At 38.6% G+C, this 18,191-nt stretch overlaps 1 long non-coding RNA gene across 2 annotated transcripts in view; it reads right to left on the reverse strand.

The window, feature by feature from the left end:
* Positions 1-1,221: 1,221 nt before the first annotated feature.
* The window catches only part of LOC123553725 (uncharacterized), a 30,029-nt gene continuing 13,059 nt past the window's right edge, over positions 1,222-18,191 (reverse strand). For both annotated transcript variants that reach the window (XR_008369148.1, XR_008369149.1), the window contains exons 5-6: positions 16,876-16,975; positions 1,222-1,356 (exon numbers count right to left, since the gene is read on the reverse strand). This is a non-coding gene — a long non-coding RNA (uncharacterized LOC123553725). The remainder of the gene's footprint in view (positions 1,357-16,875; positions 16,976-18,191) is intronic.

Here is an 18,191-nt window from a genome sequence, read left to right on the forward strand (position 1 = left end):
TCCACACGTAGCATTATTTTTGAGGGATTATTATGCCCTCCACATGCGAAATTATTTTCTAGGGATTATGCCCTCCACACGCAGAATTATTTTTGAGGGATTATTATGCCCTCCACATGCGAAATTATTTTTTAGGGATTATGCCCTCCACACACGAAATCATTTAGAGGTATTATTATGCCCTCCACACGCAAGAATATTTACACTTTTTGTCATATAAAATGCAATATTTCTGCATAACACATTACTATTAATCACTGCTGTTAATTTCTAATGGGCTTAACTTTGTAATGGGCTGTGTGAATTCTTTACAACTTACTAAAATGTTAACTGCTCTCACATGACCATCGTGACTTGTATGAATGGATGTAACACCACCTAAAGGCCAAGGCTATACCATGATAACGACATCTCCAACTTTCAGATCTGGTCAAACTCTGTACCATTTCTCAGAGGTATACAGGTTTGGCAACCACTCACAAATCCAACAACCCCAAAAGTTTCAGACTAACTCTTGAACTCGCACCATTTGTAGGGTTGAAATCATTTGTATCAAGGCTCTCAGGTGCGAACTCCCCTCCTATTTGTCCATGTTGGAAATGATTTGGAGTAAGATAAATAAGAGGTCTCATATTGATAAGAGCTTCTGCTCCTACAAATGCGGTCATAAGTTCCTCATCTGACACTGAAGCATTCTGTAACATGGAATTAATGGCTCGTTCAGCACTTTTCACCATGATTTCATGTACACCTCCCCAATGTGGCACTAATGTAGGAATGAAATGCCACTGAACTCCTTTATTTGCTGTCTTTTCTTTTATTTGATCATGATTCAGCGCGTTTACTAATTATCTGAGTTCGTTTTCACTATCGACAAAGTTTGTTCCATTTTTGAGTTTGTTCCTGGAAGACCTCTATGACCAGCAAATTGATAAAATGATTTTAGAAATGCATCAGTATCTATTCCAAATGAGATTTCAAGATGAACAGCCCATGTGTTCAGACAAGTAAACAGACATAAATATCAAATTTGAGGCCGTTTTCCTCGACCTTGGACAGTTATGGAAGGTCCCACATAATCCAATGCCGAATGGACAAATGCTCTCATTGGCACACTACAACAAATACTAGGTAATGGTGCCATAATCTGTTCAGCTGGTTTATGTGGTAAATTTCTTTACCTTTTTATCATTGCAGAATGGTCTCCTAGCCCTACTACCACTGGAATTCCATAATAATATTGAATCCAATGGATCAAACTTCTCAACAGACTCAGTCTCTGAGTGGATTAACATCAAATCACTCAGAGAGCTAGAACTAAGCAAAGATCTCCAGTCATTTTTTGTAATTTTCATCCTAAAAAACAGAGAAAATAAAACAATTTTATCTAAGTGCAATAAAACAAGACTAGGATTATTTCAACTAATAATGACTTAAAAAAGAAACAACTTTAAACACTGAAATAATCCTAGCTCTGCATCCACAGAGCTAGAAGGGAGAGTTAACAGCAATTCAATTCAGGTGAATAGGTTTGGATATTTGGCCTGCATACAGTCCTTCAGGTCTTGCAAGGTCAGTTTTGCAATGGCATCAACTTTTCTGCTGAAAACAAGAGCTGTCACTAATGGTGACAAATGCCCCCGCAGTGCCTTGACCTGGTGACCTTGACCTTTGACCTGGTGACCCCAAAGTCTGTAGTGGTTGTGTACTCAATAAGTACTATCAGCATGTGAAGTTTGAAGGTCCTAGGTGCAGTGGTTCGTGAGTAAAGTGCCTTCATGCAAAAAGTTTATGTTGTGAAAAACAAACAAACTAACAAATGAATGGACAGACAGTCGAAAACTAATATGCCTGCCTTTGGGGGCATAAAAAAAATAACAAGAGGGCCATAATGGCCCTATATTGCTTGCCTGTAATCACTGCACTTAATGAAAAGAAGGTCAAAATTATTGACCCCGAAGTGTGACCTTGACCTTGAAGTGAGCCATCCGAAATATGTACTCTGTACATTGTTTCGATGAGGTGAACATTTGTGTCAGGTTTCTTTGAAATCCTTTAAGGGGTTCAAGAGTTACAGAGCGGAAGGGAAAATGTTAACCAACAGACAGCCGGACACCAAGGCATCTAAAAAGGGATTGAGATCTTATGGTGATACACATTGTGTGCACGTTTGCTTTAATCAAATCATAAATGAAGCTGCTATTGTGCAGATAAAGTCAAAATAGCTAATTTTTGCCCTTTCAGGGGCCTTCACTCTGGAACCCATTATGGGATCTGGTCGGTTCAAGAAAGGAACAGAGATGTTATGGTGACACAAGTTTTGTGCAAGTTTGATTAAATTCAAATCATAAATGAAGCTGCTATTGTGCAGATAAGGTCAAAATAGCCAATTCTGGCCCTTTCAGGGGCATTCACTCTGGAACCCAAAATGAAATCTGGCAGGTTCAAGAAGGAGCCAAGATCTTATGGTGATACATGTTTTGTGCAAGTTTGGTTAAAATGAAATCTTAAATGAAACTGCAATTGTGCAGAAAAGGTAACAAGAGGGTCATGATGACCCTGGATCGCTCACCTGAGTAATACGAGCTACATGTTTCAAATGTCAAAACGATGATAAAATATTAAGAAAGTCAGTATGGCACATTCATGGTCAATGAATTCAGTTTTACGATTTGTGTGCAAAACTGTGTAAGTCATCAATATTTCAAGGCTGTATCTTAAAAAAACAAGAAATAAGGTCAGTAGGTCAAGGTCACAATCAAGTGACATCATATTACTTGGGGTCATCAGGTAATCATAATTAAATAGTCTTGGAAATAGGATCAGATGATTTTTTAAGTATTTTTCCTATATAACTCACATTATAACTAAGTGACCCCAGGGCGGGGCCTCTTTTAACCCAAGGGGCATAATTTGAACAATTTTGGTAGAGGACTACTAGACAATGCATCATACCAAATATCAAAAGCCTAGGTCGTATGGTTTCAGACAAGAAGATTTTTAAAGCTTTTTCCTATATAAGTCTATATAAAACTTGGGACCCCCAGGGCAGGGCCATATTTGACCCTAGGGGGATAATTTGAACAATCTTGGTAGAGGACCATAAGACAATGCTACAAACCAAATATCAAAAGTCTAAGTGTTGTGGTTTTAGACAAGAAGATTTTTAAACCTTTTTTTCCTATATAAGTCATTGTAAAACTTGCGACCCCTGGGGCAGGGCCATATTTGACCCTAGGGGGATAATTTGAACAATCTTGGTAGAGGACCACTACCGTATTTTGGTGTGTATTGGTCGCGGTAATGTATAGTCCGCATCTAATTTTTGCTCTGGAAATGGTCGGAAAATTTATCTTCTAGCGTATTAGTCGCAGTTAAATTTCGGATTTTTTCCCCAGCAATATTTAATATTTACCGGCAAAAAAGTTATGACGGCGGCCATACTGATGCCGCGGACTGAATTATTATCAGAACCTGATGGGTGGAAATCGGACAGTGTTATTTTCGTTCCCAACTGTTTCGTACCAACAGTAGTATCGGTAACAGACTACATCAAAGAAAAGCGGCTTTTTGACACTAATTGGCAGCAGACGGTTTGCGTTTACATTCTGTTATCATGCAAGTTTAAGTGTGAATTGTTTCCACAGCAATTATAACACCTTTCCGTGTCATGTAATTAACCGCGTTCTTTTGATTCTGAGTAAAAAGATTAACAAAATATCTCTGTTTGGATTTATTTCTTTTATTTAAAAATCAAAAGTAAAAAATTATCTTTGAAGTTTTTTAATACGCTAAGAATTAGTATAAACAATGTTTGGAATGGAGGACGGATCTGTCCAGATTTTATCCAACCCGGAGTACATGTCAATGGCGTCCAGTAAAACGAAAGTAGAAACAAACGTAATTCAGACTGCAAAAACATCTTTGAATTAAAGTCATTCGTAATTTTAATAGTCTGTATGGGTTATTTACGATATATTTTATTGAAAGTAACCGCTATTGGTTGAAAAGCCGCCGATATTGATATTTTTTATCCATTTTGTTCGTTCGTAACAGATGCACGTAATTTTGCGAGAGCTATGGTGAGAAAATTGGCCCGAAAAAAAACCTGCTGGCAATGTTCTGTCGTATAGGTCGCAGGAACTTTTTCAGGCAGCAAAATGGGTAGAAAAAGTGCGACCTATACACACCAAAATACGGTTGATGATGCTAGATACCAAATATCAAAGCCCTAGGCCATGTGGTTTTGTACAAGAAGATTTTCAAAGTTTTCCCTATATAACTCTATATAAACCATGTGACCCCCGGGGTGGGGCCATATTTGACCTTAGGGGGATAATTTGAATAATTTTGGTAGAGTACCACTAGATGATGCTACACACAAGATATCAAAGCCCTAGGCCCTGTGGTTTTGGGTTTTAAAGTTTTTCCTTTTGGTTGCCATGGCAACCAGAGTTCTGCATGGAATGAAATTCTTTGAACAATTTTGAAAGGGGGCCACCCAAGGATCATTCCTGTGAAGTTTGGTGTAATTCTACCCAGTGGTTTTCAAGAAGAAGATTTTTTTAGGAAATGTTGACGGACGGACGACGCATGACAGACACTGAGGGGTCACAATAGCTCACCATGAGCCTTTGGCTCAGGTGAGCTAAAAATAGCTAATTCTGGACCTTTCAAGGGCCTAACTCTGGAACCCATAACGGAATATGGCCATTTCAACAAAGGAGCCAAGATCTTATGGTGATACAAATTGTGTGCAAGTTTGGTTAAAACTAGAGCTATCACTAAAGGTGATGAATGTACCCCCCGCATGCACTGACACAGTACATTGCAATTTGACGCACACAAGATTGCATAATTATGTGGACTGTATGTATATAGACTGTATGTATACAGTATAGTAACAAAAAACACGCACAAGATTGCATATGCAGACTGTATGTACATAGTATGTTTACAAGAAACAAAGTCCCATAACTCTGCAATTTTTGTCGCTGAAAGAACCTAACATGCCCCATGCACAACTACTGTTGTTACTGATCACTTGTGTGAAGTTTCATTAAATTGTGTCAAGGGGAAGAGGAGAGATGGTGCGCACAAGATTGTGTCTATGTATATAGTATAGTAACAAAAAAACAAAATCCATAACTCTGCAAATTTTTTTTCTGAAAGAACCTAACATGCCCCATGCATAACTACTGTTGTTACTGATCACTTGTGTGAAGTTTCATTAAATTGTGTCAAGGGGATGAGGAGAGATGGTGCGCACAAGATTGTGTCTATGTATATAGTATAGTAACAAAAAAAAAAAAAAGTCCCATAACTCTGCAAATTTTTTTCTAAAAGAACATAACATGCCCCATGCACAACTACTGTTGGTACTGATCACTTGTGTGAAGTTTCATTAAATTGTGTCAAGGGGATGAGGAGAGATGGTGCGCACAAGATTGTGTCTATGTATATAGTACAGTAACAAAAAAACAAAGTCCCATAACTCTGCAATTTTTTTTTCTAAAAGAACCTAACATGCCCCATGCACAACTACTATTGGTACTGATCACTTGTGTGAAGTTTCATTAAATTCTGTCAAGGGGATAAGGAGAGATGGTGCGCACAAGATTGCGTCTACGGACAGACGGACATACGGCCAGACGGACAGACAGACAGACAACCTGAAACCAGTATACCCCCCCTTACAACATTGTTGTCGGGGGGGTACAATAAAATCATAAATGAAACCACTATTGTGCAGACAAGAAAATGATGACGCACAGATGGATGGACTGGCGACGGACAACAGACGAAGGGTGATCACGAAAGCTCACCATATCACTGTGTGACAGGGGGCTAACACTAGATGCCCACGGGCAACATGTCGAGCCCGCAAGCTGATCAAAAGGACTAGGAGTTGCACATGACACCCTGTCTCAGTGAGGCAAACACTTATGCCAAATAAAAAATGATTGCAAAAGGTTACAATATAAGTTATTTATAGTAATAACAAATGGAAGAAAATCTTTAAAAAATATCTAAGTCCACACAAAAATCCTTACCAGTAGAGATAGGTCAAAATACACGTCAAAATTGGATGTAACATGCATATTGTACTGTAGAAAAGTGGTCTTGATTTTTCCCTATGACCAGTAAAAACAAGAGCTCGTCGAACACGAAATGCCCCCTTTGATGCATTCAGTAATTGCACAAGGAACAGAAATTATATGCTCACTGTAAACAAAAGTTCTACCGTTCTGGTTCAATCTGACCTTGACCTTTAACCTATTAACCTAACAAGATATCACAGAGTGATCTTGGCACCCACCACTGAGCCATTTTTTAATGTTCCAAATTTCAAGACTAGGTCAAGGTCAAAATCAAGGTCAAATTTCATATCGGTACAAAACACTGCATGTGGTCCAAATTTGAAAGCTGTGGCTTGAGAAATATGAAAGTAGGTCACTAGATCAACTTCAAGGTCAAAGTTCATTTCGGCAGACAGAACTATGCATGTGGTTCAAATCTGGAGGCTGTAGCTTGAGAAAATTCAATGTCAAATTTCAATTCAGACCACAAAAATATGCACGCGGTCAAAATTTGAAGCTGTAGCTTCAGAAATGTGAAAGTAGGTCACTAGGTCAATCTCAAGATCAAAGTTCATTTGGGTACACAAAACTATGCATGGAGTTCAAATTTGAAGGCTGTATTTTGAGAAATGTGAAAGTAGGTCACTAGGTAAAAATCAATGTCAAATTTTATTTCGGTACACAAAACTATGCATGTGGTCCAAATTTGAAGCCGGTACCTTTAGAAATGTGAAAGTAGGTCACTAGGTCAATCTCAAGATCAAAGTTCATTTCAGTACACAAAACTATACATGTGGTTCAAATTTGAAGGCTGTAGCTTGAGAAATGTGAAAGCAGATCACTAGGTCAAAATCAAGGTCAAATTTTATTTCGAAACACAAAACTATGCATGTGGTCCAAATTTGAAGTCTGTAGCTTCAAAAATGTGAAAGAAGGTCACTAGGTCAATAACAAGGTCAAAGTTTGTTTCGGTACTCAAACCTATGCATGTGGTCCAAATTTGAAGGCTGTAGCTACAGAAATGTGAAAGTAGGTCATTAGGTCAAGATCAAGGTCAACTCATGTCAAGCTTCATCTTGCCACTCAAAACTATACATGTGGTCCAAATTTGAATGATGTAGGTTATGGACATGAAGATTCTAAGTTTTTTGCCTATACAAGTCTTTATGAACCATGTGACCCCCTAGAGGGATAATTTGAACAAACTTGGTAGAGAACCACTAGATGATGCTACATTACAAATGGGGGGGGGGGGGGGGGCTATATTTGACCCTAGGGGAATAATTTGAACAATCTTAGTAGAGGACCACTAGATGATGTCATATACAAAATATCAAAGCCCTAGGCCCTGTGGTTTTGGACAAGAGGCTTTTCAAGGCTTTTTTCTATATAATTCTATATAAACCATGTGACCCCCAGGGTGGGGCCATATTTGACCCCAGGGAAATAATCTGAACAATCTTGGTAGAGGACCACTAGATTTTGCTACATACCAAATATCAAAGCCCTAGGTCCTGTGGTTTCGGACAAAAAGATCAGAAACCGTTTAACTGTTCCTGGCCAATGTGACCTTGACCTTTGACCTAATGACCTCAAAATTAATAGCGGTCATCTGCTGGTCATGACCAACCTCACTATCAATTTTCCTGACACTAGGCCCAAGCTTTCTTGAGTTATTGCCCGGAAACCATTTTCTTGTTCCTGGTCACTGTGACCTTGACCTTTGACCTAATGACCTCAAAATCAATAGGGGTCATCTGCTGGTCATGACCAACCTCCCTATAAACTTTCATGACCCTAGGCCCAAGCATTCTTGAGTTATCATCCGGAAACCGTATAACTGTTCAGGGTCACTGTGACCTTGACCTTTAACATACTGACCTCAAAATCAATAGGGGTCATCTGCTGGTCATGACCAACCTCCCTATCAACTTTCATGATCCTAAGCCCAAGTGTTATTGAGTTATCATCCGGAAACCGTTTAACTATTCTGGGTCACTTTGACCTTGACCTTCAACATACTGACCTCAAAATTAATAGGGGTCATCTGCTGGTGATGACCAACCTCCCTATTAACTTTAATGATCCTAGGCCCAAGCGTTCTTGAGTTATCATCCAGAAAAACGGATTGGTCTACATTCCGACCGACCGACCTACCGACCGACCAACCGACAGACGCAAAACAATATACCCCTCCTTCTTCGAAGGGGGGCATAAAAATGTTACAATATAAGCTGTCAAAGTTATGGTCCCGACAAACAAATCTGGACAGATGCACACACACGCACATACACCTAACATCCATTTGGACAACCATACCTTCGCTTCCACAAGCGGGCTTGACAAATGAGCTTGTCAAACACGAAATGCCCCCCTTGATGCATATAGTAATTGCACAAGGAACAGAAATTATATGCTCACTGTAAACAAAGTTCGACCATTCTGGTTTAATCTGACCTTGACCTTTAACCTATTAACCTCACAAGAGATTACAGAGTGATCTTGGCGCAATCCACGGAGCCATTTTTGAAGGTTCCAAATTTGAAGACCAGCTCAAGGTCAAAATCAAGGTCAAATTTCTTTTCGGTACAAAACAATGTGTATGTGGTCCAAATTTGAAAGCCTGTGGCTTGTGAAATGTGAAAGTAGGTCACTAGATCAATTTCAAGGTCAAAGTTCATTTCGATAGACAGAACTATGAATGTGCTTCAAATTTGGAGGCTGTAGCTTGAGAAATGTGAAAGTAGGTAATAGGTAAAAATCAGTGTCAAATTTCAATTCAGAACACAACAAGAGCTGTCTCCATAGAATGACATATGCCCCCGATGGCACTTTGAATGAGTAGTTATGGCCGATGTTAGAGTTTAGGACCTTTGACCTAAGGAGCTGGGTCTTGCGCGCGACACGTTGTCTTACTGTGCCACACATTCATGCGTAGTTATTTTAAAATCCATGCATGAATGACAAAGATATGGACTGGACACGCCCATCAATGCACTATCATGAAAAATGACCTTTAACGTCTAAGTGTGACCTTGACCTTTGAGCTACGGACCTGGGTCTTGCGCACGACACGTCGTCTTACTGTGGTACACATTCATGCCAAGTTATTTGAAAATCCATCCATGGTTGACAAAGATATGGACCGGACACGCCCATCAATGCACTATTCTTTAATGTCTAAGTGTGACCTTGACCTTTGAGCTACAGACCTGGGTCTTGCGCGCGACACGTCGTCTTACTGTGGTACACATTCATGCCAAGTTATTTGAAAATCCATCCATCGATGACAAAGATATGGACCGGACACACCCATCAATGCACTATCCTTTAATGTCTAAGTGTGACCTTGACCTTTGAGCTACGGACCTGGGTCTTGCGCGCGACACGTCATCTTACTGTGGTTCACATTCATGCCAAGTTATTTGAAAATCTATCCATCGATGACAAAGATACGGACCGGACACGCCCATCAATGCACTATCCTTTAATGTCTAAGTGTGACCTTGACCTTTGAGCTACGGACCTGGGTCTTGCGCGCGACACGTCGTCTTACTGTGGTACACATTCATGCCAAGTTATTTGAAAATCCATCCATTGATGACAAAGATATGGACCGGACACGAAAATTGCGGACAGACTGACAGACTGACAGACCGACAGACTGACAGACGGACAGACGGTTCAAAAACTATATGCCTCCCTTCGGGGGCATAAAAATATGCATGCAGTCCAAATTTGAAGCCTGTAGCTTCAGAAATGTGAAAGTAGGTCACTAGGCCAATCTCAAGGTCAAAGTTCATTTCGGTTCACAAAACTATGCATGTGGTTCAAATTTGAAGGCTGCAGCTTGAGAAATGTGAAAGTAGGTCACTAGGTCAAAATCAATGTCAAATTTTATTTTGGAACACAAAACTATAGAAAGTGGTCCAAATTTGAAGCCTGTACCTTCAAAAATGTGAAAGTAGGTCACTAGGTCAATATCAAGATCAAAGTTCATTTCAGTACACAAAACCATGCTTGTGGTTCAAATTTGAAGCCTGTACCTTCAGAAATGTGAAAGTAGGTCACGAGGTCCAAATCAAGGTCAAAATTTTATTTTGGAACAAAAAACTACGCATGTGGTCCAAATTTGAAGCCTGTACCTTCAAAAATGTGAAAGTAGGTCACTAGGTCAATAACAAGGTCAAAGTTTGTTTCAGTACACAAACCTATGCATGTGGTCCAAATTTGAAGGCTGTAGCTACAGAAATGTGGAAGTAGGTCACTAGGTCAAGATCAAGGTCAACTCATGTCAAAGTTCATCTTGCCACTCAAAACTATACAATACCATGTGGTCCAAATTTGAATGATATAAGTTGTGGACATGAAGAATCTAAGTTTTTCCCTATATTGTAAGTCAATATGAACCATGTGACCCCTGGGGCGGGGCCATATTTGACCCTAGAGGGATAATTTGAACAAACTTGGTAGAGAACCACTAGATGATGCTACATTACAAAATATCAAAACCATAGTCTTTCTGGTTTGGACAAGAAGATTTTCAAAAAAAAAATCCCTATATAAGTCTATGTGATCCCCAGGGCGGAGCCATATTTGACCCTAGGGGAATAATTTGAACAATCTTAGTAGAGGACCACTAGATGATGTCATATACAAGATATCAAAGCCCTAGGCCCTGTGGTTTTGGACAAGAGCTTTTTCAATTTTTTTTCCTATGTAAGTCTTTATAAACCATGTGAGCCCTTATGCACCTTGTGTCATATGATGAGGGTGATAATGTAGAACAACTACTTCGAGTTTGAATCAAATCCATTCAGTAATAACTGAAATATAGTGAAAATGCATCACACACATATGACACAAGGTGCATTACTCTGGCACCAATTTCATAACTAGAAATTGCTTTTGTAAAAAAGCGCATGTCTCTCCCAATGCAAAGTTCTATAGGCAAGAAGTCAATAGGGGTCAGGAGCGAAAGTCAAAGAGACAATGATGGTTGGCTGCAATAGGGATCATCTACTTGGCATGTCCAGTCATCCCACTAAGTTTCAACACTCTTGGCCTAGTGGTTCTCAAGTCACTGTTCAGGCTCCTTTGACCTTGACCTTTGATCAAGTGGACCCAAAATAAATAGAGGTCATCTACTCTGCATGTCCAATCATCCTATTAAGTTTCAACATTCTAGGTCAAGTGGTTCTCAAGTTATTTTCCGGAAATTATTTTACATGACCAGGCCCCTGTGACCTTGACCTTTAATAGACTGACCCAAAAATCAATAGGGGTCATCTACTCTGCATGTTCAATCATCCTATGAAGTTTCAACATTCTGGGTCAAGTGGTTCTCAAGTTATTGATCGGAAATTGTTTTCCATGTTCAGGCTCCTGTGACCTTGACCTTTAACAGAGTAGCCTCACAGTCCATAGGGGTCATTTACTCTGCATGTTCAATCATCCTATGAAGTTTCAACATTCTGGGTCAAGAGGTTCTCAAGTTATTGATAGGAAATGGTTATCAATGTTAAGACCCCTGTGACCTTGACCTTCAACAGAGTGACCCCAAAAACAAATAGGGTCATTTACTCTGCAGGAACAATCATCCTATAAAGTTTCAACATTATGGGTCAAGTGGTTCTGAAGTTACTGACTGGAAACGGTTTTCAATGTTTAGGCCCCTGTGACCTTGACCTTCAACAGAGTGACCTAAAAATCAATACGGGTCATCTACTCTACATGACCAATCATCCTATGAAGTTTCAACATTGTGGGTCAAGTCGTTCTTAAGTTTTTGATCGGAAATGGTTTTCCATGTTCAGGCCCCTGTGACCTTGACTTTCGATGGAGTGACCCCAAAATCAATAGGGGTCATTTACTTTGCATGACCACTCATCCTATGAAGTTTCAACATTCTGGGTCAAGTCGTTCTCGAGTTATTGATCGGAAATGGTTTTCCATGTTCAGGCCCCTGTGACCTTGACCTTTGACAAGTGACCCCAAAAAGAATATGGGTTGTCTCCTCAATAAGCCATACCAACCTATGAAGTTTGAAGGTTCTAGGTCAAATGGTTCTCCAGTTATAGCTCAGAAATGAAGTGTGAGGTACGGACGGACGGACAGGGCAAAAACAATATGTCTCTCCCAAAGGGTGGGGGGAAGATAATAATTAGTGCTAGAGTTATGCACCTTGTGTCATATGATGTGGGTGATGATGTTGAACAACTACTTTTAAGTATGAATCAAATCAATTTAGTAATAACAGAGATAGAGTAAAAGTGCATTAAAGCTTTAACCTAAAATTTTAAGTAAAAAGGGGGAATAATTCATAACAATTTGTTCCACAGTTATGAACCTTGAGTCATATGATGTGGGTGATGATGCTGAACAATTACTTTAATTAAGTATGAATCAAATCCATTCAGTAATAACTGAGATAGAGTGAAAGTGCAGCACAACTTAAACCTGAAATTCTTAGGAACAAGAGTGCCAGACTGTAGAGATACCTTAAAATACACCAAAAATTGGAAAGTAACTATGTTGTACCACAGAAAAGTGGTCTTGGTTTTTCGCTACGGTCAATTATAAAAAAAGTTACAATATAAGTTATTTATAGTAACAACTAAGGGAAGTTAATCTTTAAAAAAAAAAAAAAAAAAAAAAAAAAAATTGCAAGTCCACACAAAAATCTTTACCAGGTAGAAATTGGTAAATTGGTCAAAATAGACCTCAAAATTGGATGTAGCATGCATGTTGTACTACAGAAAAGTGGTCTCAATTTTTCCCTACGACTAGTAATGAAAAAGTTACAATATAAGCTATTTACAGTAACAACAAAGGGAAGTAATTCTAAAGAAGGGAACTGCGCATGACACTTCGTCTCATGATGGTGTATAATTGTGCCAAGCTACATCAAAATCCCTCCATGCATGAAGAAGAAATGCTTCGGACGAAGTCATTCTTGTATCTGACCTTTGGCCTCTAAGTTTGACCTTGACCTTAGACCTAGGACCTGGTTTTTGTGCAAGACACTCCGTCCCATAGTGGTGAACATTTGTGCCAAGTTATATCAAAACCCCTCTATGCATGAAGAAGAAATGCTCCGGACAAGGTTTTCATTCTTGTATCCTTTGACCTCTAAGTGTGACCTTGACCTTAGACCTAGGCACCTGGTTCTCATGCACGACACTCCAACTCATGGTGGTGAACATTTGTGCCAAGTTATATCAAAATCCCTCCATGCATGAAGAAGAAATGCTCCGGACAAAGTTTTCATTCTCGTATCCTTTGACCTCTAAGTGTGACCTTGACCTTTGACCTAGGGACCTGGTTCTTGCGCACCACACTCCGTCTCATGATGATGAACAATTGAGCTGACTTTCATCAAAATCCCTCCCTGCATGAAGAAGATATGCTCCGGACAAAGTCATTCTTGAATTTGACCTTTGACCTCTAAGTGTGACCTTGACCTTAGACCTAAGGACCTGGTTCTTGCGCATGACACTCCGTCTTGTGATGGTGAACAACTGTGCCAAGTTTCTTCAAAATCCCTCCATGCATGTAGAAGATATGCTCCGGACAAAGTCTGTGGATGCCGCCCGCCCGCCAGGGGCGTTCCCATAATACATCCCAACGAGCGTATAAAAAGGGGGCATAATTCATGAAATATTGGTGCCAGAGTTATGCAACTTGTGTCATATGATGTGAGTGATGATATTAAACAATTATTTTAAGTTTGAATGAAATCCTTTCAGTAATGACAAAGATAGAGTGAAAATGCATCAAAACTTTAACCAGCAATTCTAAGTAAAAAGGGGGAATAATTCATGATAAATTTGTGCCTGAATTATGCAGTTTGTGTCATATAATGTGGGTGATGATGTTGAACAACTATTTCAAGTTTGAATCAAATCCATTCAGTAATAACTGAGATAAGGTGAAAGTGCATCAAACCTTAAAATAACCTCAAAAGCCTAAGTGAAAATCATGAAATATTGATGCAAGAGTAATGGCCCTATGTCAGATGATGTGGGTGACAATGAGGAATAACTACAGTCAACTCGCTTTATACGAACTCATCCGGACCTAAGAAATATGTTCGTATCAAACGAAATTCGTATTAATGAATGTATGAACAGATAATTTGTCCGAGCAATTTGGGCAGTATCACCGGTATCATCGGTGAATAAATTCCAATATTATGATACATGAAAGTAGTTAATAGTTTAAACTGATTAAGTTAATTCATTCAGATAACATTGAAATTACTCAAGAAAAGTCATACTTAAACAGGTAAAACTGTATTAATTTAATTTTTAATGTGCGTTCGAGGTCAAGAGCGCCAAATTATAACCACCGCCAACATTGAAGCTTGTACTATATAACAAGAATTCTAAGAGGTATAAAAGTTTGTATATTTTGGAAGACACAGCCTACCTGTATCGACACTAGAACGTTAATAATGTGTTTAAAATTATTTACACCTCTTTAAATCTTGACCTGTTAATTGATTAAATTATTTTATATTGACATGATACACAGAGGACCGAGTGTTTGTTTGTGAATAGGTGTAAACTACTCCATTGTTCAATTACCAAGCGGCACAAGCTTGACCATATTATTATTTTCAACACATTTTATAACGGGCCCGACTTCTAAAATTAATTCATATCAAAAGATGGAAAAGTATAATATTTAAGCTTATTGGGACTTCCAAAATGTGTTCGTATCTACAGATTATTCGTATCAAGCGAGTTTGCTATTACCGAAATAATTTTACAAAGAAAATAGAAGGACTCGGCCGGGGAATTCGGACCTTGTTCGTTTAATCCGAAAATTCGTATCAAGCGAGTTCGTTTTAAGTGGACTCGACTGTACTTAAAGTTTGAATCAAATCCATTAAGTAATTACAGAGATATGATGAAAAAAGAGAAAGTGTAAAAAAACTTTAACCAAGGTAGGGCCGCTGAAAGACGCCGGCACCAGGTCAAGTGGGATAGCTCTCTTTATACCTCGTAAAGATGAGCTAAAAACTTAAGCATAACTTTCTTGCATACATGTATGTGTTTGTGTGTTTGTTTTGGGTTTAACGCAGTTCTTCAACAGTTTTTCAGTTATGTTATGGCGGGCAGTTAGCCTAACTTGATTCTGTACCAGTACAAACCTGTTCTCTGAAAGAAAATTGCCAACTTCCCCACATGAATAAGAGGTGAAGTAAGAATGACTTCAGACACAATTTCTTTTATCAAATTGTCATGGAGAACATGCAAAAAGCCTGGGGATCGAACATAAAACCTCACTATACATAGATCTGAACATAAAACCTCACTGTACATAGATCTGCACTCTTCCTATTGAGCTAAGTGGGCAGCCATAACTTATTAAAAACCCAAAAGGGAGTTATGTTACGGGAGTACCGCATGTCAGATTATCACAGTGAACAAGTGTGCAAAGTATTATAAATTCCCAAAAGTGACATCAGCTTACATATAAAATCTTAACTAAATCAAAGATATGGAGTCCAGGACACAGAAGCTGTCACGTAAATTGATGGACAAGTCAGTGAAACAGCTCTGTTGCCAAGCTAAAAACTAGTTTACTAACATATCAAATTAGCAAGGGAATTTTAGTGTTCTTTTTCAAAATTGAGTTACCTCCCTTCAATTGTAAAATGGGTTTTATATAAAATTTTACTTGTTTTTTTTAAGTTTACTTTTTTCTTAGTGCAGATGGATTAGTGAACAAGAGTGCCAGAATGTCACAATATACGCCCGTCACAGCAAATTTCTTTACTCTAGCTGCTGTATTTTGCAAATGATTTTTAATTTTGTGGTTGTTTAGTAATCATTGTAAGTCTTTTGTTTTCCTAAGTCCACAAAAAAATTCCTTACCAGGTAGAGAGACCTTAAAATACACCTAAAATTTGAAAGTAACATCTATGTTGTACCACAGAAAAGTGGTCTTGGTTTTTCCCTATGGTCAATTATAAAAAAGTTACAATATAAGTTATTTATAGTAACAACTAAGGGAAGTTAATCTTAAAAAAAAAAAAATAAATAAATAAAAAAAAAAAAAAAGTGTGACCTTGACCTTAGACCCAGGGACCTGGTTCTTGCGCATGACACTTCATCTCGTGGTGGTGAACATTTGTGTCAAGTTATATCAAAATCCCTTCATGCATGAAGAAGAAATGCTCCAGACAAAGTTTTCATTCTTGTATCCTTTGACCTCTAAGTGTGACCTTAACCTTAGACCTAGGGACCTGGTTCTTGCGCATGACACTCCGCCTCATAGTGGTGAACATTTGTGACAAGTTATATCAAAATCCCTCCATGCATGAAGAAGAAATGCTCCGGACAAAGTTTTCATTCTTGTATCCTTTGACCTCTAAGTGTGACCTTGACCTTAGACCTAGGGACCTGGTTCTTGCGCATGACACTCCGTCTCATGATGGTGAACAACTGTGCCAAGTTTCATCAAAATCCCTCCATGCATGTAGAAGATATGCTCCGGACAAAGTCATTCTTGAATTTGACCTTTAACCTCTAAGTGTGACCTTGACCTTAGACCTAGGGACCTGGTTCTTGCGCATGACACTCCGTCTCATGATGGTGAACAACTGTGCCAAGTTTCATCAAAATCCCTCCATGCATGTAGAAGATATGCTCCGGACAAGGTCTGTGGACGCCGAATGCCCGCCTGCCCGCCCATCCGCCCGCCAGGGGCGTTCCCATAATACGTCCCGTTTTTCAAACGGGCGTATAAAAATGATTCTAAATACAAAATTTAATGATCTACTTACCTATTACATGTTTTCCAAAAATGCCATACACTGTTTCCCTCACCATGTAGGACAAAGACCTGCATCTCATTACCATTACAACTGAACTTCATACATTTCACTTCAAAAGAAGAGACATTTTTTTTCAGTGTTTATTAAAGCCTAAAAAGTTCTAGATGTACAAGGATAATGTGGGTACAGGGAATGATAATATGGTAATTATAGACAATGTCAAGGTTCTGTGTTACCACAATGTATATACATCCTTTGTAAATACAAATGTACTGTAACATATCAAACACCAGTACCTTGAGGCCTAAATTGAATATTAGATAATCCAAATGTGTAGCCTCATAAAATAAAGTTGTTGTTGTTATTATTATTATTATAAACATAATAAACTAAAAAAGTAAGAGAGCCACAGCTGACCTTGGTTGCTAACCTTGAATACATGTATGACTTAATACTGAATCATAAATGGTAATAAATGTGTCTTGTATAAACCAGTAGCCCCTAAAAGGGGCCAAGTGCCACCATTTAGATAAAGTTGGAAGAAGATCTATAATGATGCTACAGACCAAGTTTCATGAACATCCATCAAACAGTTCAGGAGAAGAAATCATTTAAACACTTTTCTATTTTTAGCTCTGGCAACCCTAAAGGGGATATGGACCCTATTTGAACTAGGGCTGTCATTGATTGGGTCTTAGGCGTATCGACGATACCGATATATCAGAAGACAAATATCGACGATACATCGATATATTGATTATTAAGTTAGATTAACGACCTATTTGTTCATATGCATACAATATACCTTCCTGTAAATGCTATTTCAAGTTTTATTGCCTACTTTCCATATTTCTGTTTGATTGTGTTGTATTTGTATTTATGAAATAAAAGAAATACATAAAAATTAATACATCTTTCATTTTTATTTCCTTTATACTCCTTTTTTGCATTTATCCAAATTTACAACTTTGTGAACTTTAGTTGTTTTTTAGGGTCTGAGTGTTTATTTGGGTAGTTTTTTTCTCTCTGTAAAATATCGATTTTTGAAAATGGGAATCGATAATCGATCGACAAAAAAATATCGTTGATACATCGATATCGTTTCTATCGATGACAGCCCTAATTTGAACAAACTTGAGAGAGGAACTTATACCATACATGTGATCTCCCGCGCGGGAGGGTCAAAGTCCCGATTTTTTCACCTTGCCTCCCATCTCCCGACCAAAACCATATTTCTCCCGCCTTTCAAAAAAAAAAAAAATCAGTATTATGACGGGGTTGATAATTACCGAGGAGTGCCAAACATGTTTACTGTCACCGACTGT

Source organism: Mercenaria mercenaria, unplaced genomic scaffold (genome assembly GCF_021730395.1).
Source record: "Mercenaria mercenaria strain notata unplaced genomic scaffold, MADL_Memer_1 contig_3059, whole genome shotgun sequence".
Lineage (NCBI taxonomy): Eukaryota > Metazoa > Mollusca > Bivalvia > Venerida > Veneridae > Mercenaria > Mercenaria mercenaria.